The sequence below is a fragment of the Dendrobates tinctorius genome, unplaced genomic scaffold (genome assembly GCF_039654945.1).
Source record: "Dendrobates tinctorius isolate UK_male_01 unplaced genomic scaffold, ASM3965494v1 ptg000116l, whole genome shotgun sequence".
NCBI lineage: Eukaryota > Metazoa > Chordata > Amphibia > Anura > Dendrobatidae > Dendrobates > Dendrobates tinctorius.
The window spans coordinates 19,057,658-19,064,132 of record NW_027361784.1 but is presented as its reverse complement, the minus strand read 5'-3'; positions in this window follow the sequence as shown (position 1 = coordinate 19,064,132).

Sequence of the window (6,475 nt, the reverse complement as noted above, 5' to 3'; positions counted from 1 at the left end):
CACCATGATGAATTCTTGTTTCTTTATTCAAAAGTCATGTGCATAGAATGCAGTTAATGTTTGAGCATCTACTTATGCATTACGGAAAGATTAAGGAATTTTATTCCAATATGTGAAAGAAGTTCTAATATTTATTTTTAACGTTGCTTATGTACATGGCTTTTGAATAAAAAATTGGAAATCATCCAGAAAGAAGGAATGACGACTTTTTATTCTGCTCTATGTATCTCATGCCTGCTCAGGCTGTCGAGCACCCATGGGCCTTCACTTCATACTTCCCATGGGCCTCATTGAATTCAACAGAATGCCGTTCGGATTGGCCAATGCCCCCGGTACGTTCCAGCAGCTGATGGAGAGGTGTCTAGGTGACTTGAACTTTGAGGCCACCCTGATCTACATGGTTGACATCATCGTGTACTCTGCTACGTTTGAAGACCATTTATGAAGATTGGGCAGGTGTTGAGCCGTCTGCAGAAGTACGGGCTAAAAGTGAAACCTCAGAAGTGCCACCTGTTCCAGACTCAGATCAAATACCTGGGGCATATCGTCTCTGCTGAAGGAGTGAGACCGTCACAAGAGAAGATTGCGATGATCAGAGATTGGCCGATTCCAGAAAGTGTGAAGGATGTCCGTGCGTTCCTAGGCCTAACAGGATACTACCGACGTTTTGTGAAGAACTTTACTTGGGTGATACAACTGTTGGTCGAACTCCTGAAGGGGGTGACTCCGAATGCCAAAGGTAGACCTATTCTCTGGGAAGAAAAACAAGAGAAGGCGTTCTGTGAGCTGAAAAAAGCGCTAACCGAGGCCTTGGTACTGGCCTATGCGGACTTCTCTTTACCGTTCATTCTCCACACTGACGGCAGCTTACACGGACTTGGAGTGGTGTTGTTGCAGGTGCAGGATGGGAGAGAGAGGGTGATCACCTATGCTAGTCGGTCCCTTCATGATTCCGAGCGCAACCTGGACAACTACAGCTTCTTCAAACTGGAGTTGTTGGCGTTGGTGTGGGCTATGATGGAGAGATTTGCAGAATAACTGTCTGGCTCACAGGTGCTGGTCCGTACTGATAATAACCCGTTGGCGAACCTGGAAAATGCTAAGCTAGGCACCTTAGAACAACGATGGGTGGCCAGGATGGCAAAGTTCCAGTACCGGATTGCCTACAGGAGAGGGGCACAGAGCACACATGCTGACGCCCTGTCTCGAGAAAAACATGCACCACCGGGGAAGAGTGCAGACGAATTGTTAGAGGGGGAGGAGGTTACCCAGTTCCCCATTTGTGGGAGGATACACGGCCAGGCACTTTTTGAGGGCAGACATGGAGTTGTCAGGTGTGCAGTGGTCGAAGCTGAAAGACCTCTGTAAAGTCCTTCAGTGTTTTGAGGAATGCACACGGCTGGTAAGCGCAGACGACGCCATCCTAAGCATGAGCATCCCACTTATGCATCTGCTCATGCATACTTTGACGCACATTAAGGAGCAGGCGTCTGCAGCCGAGGAGGATGAGGAAGAGGAGGAGGGAAGCCTTGATGACAGTCAGCCATTGTCTGCTCCGGGACCTCTCCTGGACGAGGTGGAGGAAGAAGAGGAAGAGGAGGATGATGATGATGATGTGGATGATTATTTAGGGGGGGAGGATGCTTCTTGTGGGGCAAGAGAAAATGTTGACGTGGCAAGGTCTGGTACAGGGTTTGTGAGTGACTGGAGGGATGTGGATTTGCCAGAAAGTGCTCCTCCACCCAGCACTCGCAGTGCATCATTGACACCTGGAACATTGGCCCACATGTCAGATTATGCCTTGCAGATCCTAAAAAGGGACCCCCGCATTGCCAAAATGATAAACGATGACGACTACTGGTTGGCCAGCATCCTGGATCCACGCTATAAAGGCAAATTCCAAAACATCATGCCACAGGAGAACCTTGACCTAATATTGGCTAATAAACAAGCAACTCTGGTAAACCGTTTGTTTGAGGCATTCCCAGCACACAGCAGTGGTGATGGTTCTCCAACGAGCCGCAGGGGGCAACATGGAAGAGGTGTTCGTGGTGCACACATCAGAAGTGGCGTAGGAGACGGGTTTTATGACCATGTTGTGGACTGATTTTTCAAGTCCCGCTTACACGACTGGTAATACTGCATCGATTGAAAGTGACAGGAGACAGCAGTTGTCAACTATGGTTACAAACTACTTCTCGTCCCATATCAATGTTCTCCCTCACAGGTCATTCTCCTTTGACTATTGGGCCTCTAAACTGGACTACTGGCCTGAATTGGCACAGTATGCCTTACAGGAGCTCGCTTGCCCTTCTGCTAGTGTGCTATCGGAAAGAGTCTTCAGTGCTGCTGGCTCAATCCTGACAGAAAAAAGGACCCGTCTGTTGACCCAAAATGTTGATGATTTAACCTTCATTAAAATGAACCATGCATGGGTTTCAAAGGATTTTGTCCCACCTTCCCCTGATGACACATAGGTTGCCAGAAAAATGGCTCGCTTTTGTCATCCTCTTCCTCGGACTTCTCCAATTCCTCCATTTGCAGCTGCTGAATGTCCAACATTAACATATGCCATTTTTTAAACCTCCCTAACTGGGCTGCCTCCCCCCCCATGGCCGGGGTCACCACCTAGCGCACGCAACCGTGCGAGTGCCTTTGCCCTGGACAGGTGGGTGGGCCGACTCTAGGGCGCCAGCACTGGCACAGGGTCCCTCATATTGAAATCAAGTGTCCCTGATGGTGGGGGTGCACACCAGCCATCAGACACACCAGCGTACTATGAGGGGCCCAGTGCCAGTACCGACGCCCACGAGTGGGCCCCCTTTGCTTGGGCAGGGCCCCAGCATTTGAAATATTTACCTCTCCCTGCTCCTCCGCTGTGTAGTCTGGGCTGTCAAATCCTTCCCTGGGACTGCCACTACAAATTTGGTGAACTGATAGATGATGGTTAAGACGTAGCTATGCCCTCTCCTGCTGGCCGGGCTCTAGCTTCAGATGATCAATGGCTTCCATTTCTTATGGACTTCGACTCACAATGAGATGCAGTGGTGGTTTATCATCAGCTTTCACAGTTTTCCTTCTCACAGTCGTGTGACATTCCTGCCCACATTTTTAAATGTGCCCTCTCATGCCAATTCAATAGAATCGCCTACAGCCTGTGGCTTCTGTCTTTTGCACTCCAAATTTACCTGACAGATCATGATAGGCAGTGAGGACCATGTCTACATCTCTCCCTGTGATCAAAATTTGATGGAGATGAGTATCGGTGATGGGATCAACGGTACTGCGATACAGCAACCCTTTCTTCACAAAGAACTGTTTTTGCTGTCTCCACACACAAAGTAATTGAGGGTCAGCATCGCCTCTGAGAATTCTCCCTGGAGTTTTTCCCCTGATTAGTAATTCCTTAACTTCTGCAATCACTCGACTTTATGTCTGTACTTTTATCCATCTCGTTTCCTCTTGCGGAGAGTCTGGACTGTCTTACTGAGACAGAAATATATATGAAGATTTAAAAATACCCCAACAGTGTACACTGGTGTATGCTTCAAAAACATTTCCTTTTTTCTACTTTTTAGATTGTTGTCTAATCCATACTGAGGCTGTGAGTGTCTTTGTCAGACTCCGGAAATAAACACAGAGATTTTAAATGTTTAAACTATGCTATATATACCTGTTATCCGGTGATACTGTACCCTTTTTTTTACTCCCCCCTGCAGATTCCTCAGACAATGGCCACATTTACAAATTAAAGGATGCTAATTGGAGCCATCAGAGTCGTCAGTTCGGACTAAGGGTCATTTGACCCTCTTTCGGGACTTCAGGGGGAGCTGAGCTCGAAATTTCTGAGACTTCTAGTGTTAATTGTTTTAAAGGTTGTGAGCAGTTTTTGGAGAGCACGATACTCTGGAGAATGATATCTGGGGCCCACCATACACTGGAGCATTCCAAAGGTGGACATCAGTCACTGGAGCAGCATTTACAGGGCCCATTATACACTGGAGCATTAGAAATGGGGCCCATTATATATGGAGCATTATTTGGGCCCATAAGACACTGGAGCTTCATCCATGGTGAACAACATATACTCTAGCACTATGTGGAGCTCATCATATACTGTATCGAACATTATATGGGATCAATGATTCTGTATGGAGAAATATATGGGCCTCATTACTCTGTATGGCGCACTATGCGGTGGCCATAATACTGTATGGAGGAATATACTGTCTGTTTTTGGAGCTATTGGAGAATTTAAAATAGATATCAGTCATGTGATGTAAGAATTGAAGTATTTTTCATTGTACTGTACCGCTATTTCTCTGCCGTATCAAAGGATCATGAATTGTGTCATGTGTTAAAGGAGCCCAGTGACACTCTTTGGCCCTGGGCCCACGAAAATCTGGAGCCAGCACTACCTCCCCCACAACTTTAGCCAAATAACCCCCAGTTTTCAATGCCTAACTATTATTATAAAGTAAATTAAGGTTGACAAGGTTAAGGAATAAGAATTGATGTTTTTGGCATTAAAATGGGCACTCTAGGTGTGTTTCCTGTCCTCCACTCACTGCCGAATTTTCTTCCCCATTGACTTACATTGGGTTTCGTGTTTCAGTCGGCCTTCGACTTTTCACGATAATTGGACGATTTCGTTCGACCTGACTTTTGTGAAAGTCGGGTTTCGTGAAACCCGACTCGACTCGAAAAAAGGCAAAGTCGCTCATCTCTACCACTGACGGATTTGACCAAAAAGGGTGCTGATGTGGTGAATTGGTCTCCAGAGGCAGTCTCAATGCTTCAGGAGCTTAAGCGGAGATTCACTTCTGCTCCTGTTCTACAGCAACCTGATGTTTCACTCCCATTTCAGGTGGAGATAGATGCTTCTGAGTTTGGTGCAGGAGCCGTTTTGTCTCAAAGAGATCCTGTAACCTCTAAGATGAATGCTTGTGCCTTCTTTTCTCGAAAATTTTCCCCATCTGAACGTAATTATGAGGTGGGGAATCGGGAATCGTTGGCTATGAAGTGGGCGTTTGAAGAGAGGAGACATTGGTTGGAGGGGGCCAGACATCAAGTTGTGGTCCTCACTGACCACAAGAACTTGATCTATCTCGAATCAGCCAAGTGATTGAATCCTAGACAGGCTAGGTGGGCCTTGTTTTTCACGCGTTATAATTTTGTGGTCTCCTTTCTTCCAGGCACTAAGAATATTAAGGCGGGTGCCCTCTCTAGCAGATAATTTGTGGATTCTCTTGATGTGAGGGTGTGGTTCTTTCTGCTATTTCACCTGATTTGAGACTTGCCCTGGATGAATGTCAAGAGGATAAACCTGAACGATGCCCTATGGGGAAATTGTATGTCCCCAACCAGTGGAGGAGAAGAGTAATGTCTGAAATTCATTGCTCCGCTTTAGCTGGTCATCCTGGTATTTTTGGTACCAGAGATTTGTTGAGTCAGTCTTTTTATGTGGCCTGCTTTATCTCGTGATGTCAGGAATTTTGTGCAGTCCTGTGGGACTTGTTCTCGGTCCAAAGCCTGTTCTCGTTCTAGTGGATTGTTAGTGCCACTGCCGGTGCCCAGGAGGCCATGGACCTATATCTCAATGGATTTTATTTCCGACCTCCCTGTCTCTCAGAGAATGACTGTTATCTGGGTGATCTGTGATAGATTTTCCAAGATGGTCCATCTTGTACCACTGCCGAAGTTGCCATCCTCTTCTGAGTTGGTTCCCTTGTTTTTACAGTAGGTGGTTCGTTTGCACGGTATTCCGGAGAACATTGTATCTGACAGAGGAGTCCAGTTTGTTTCCAGATTTTGGAGATCTTTTTTGTTCCAAACTGGAAATTCAGTTGTCCTTCTCCTCTGCGTTCCACCCTCAGACCAATGGGCAGACTGAGAGAGCAAACCAGACTTTGGAAACCTATTTGAGATGTTTTGTGACTGCTGATCAAGATGACTGTGTCTCTTTTTTGCCCTTTGCTGAATTTGCTCTAAATAATAGGACTAGTTCTGCCACTTTGATGTCTCCTTTTCTCTGCAACTTCGGGTTTCATCCTCAGTTTTCTTCAGGGCAGGTGGAGGCTTCGGCCTGTCCAGGTGTTGATTCTGTGGTAGAGAGAATGCAATGAATGGGATCAAGTAGTGGATAAGTTGTCTCACTCTCAGCAGAAGGCCCAACGGTTTGCCAACCGGCATAGGTCTATTGGCCCCCCGGTTTAAAGTGGGTGACATGGTTTGGTTGTCCTGAAAAAATATTCTTATGAAAGTTGTGTCTCCAAAATTTAAGCCAAGGTTCATTGGACCTTATAAGATTTTGGAAATCCTTAATCTCGTTTCTTTCCATTTGGCTCTTCCAGGAACGTTTAAAATTCACAATGTCTTTCATAAATCTTTGTTGAAAAGGTTTGTGGAGCCAGTAGGTCCCATGGCTGCACCCCCTGATCCTGTATTGGTTAAGGGTAATTTGGAGTATGAAGTA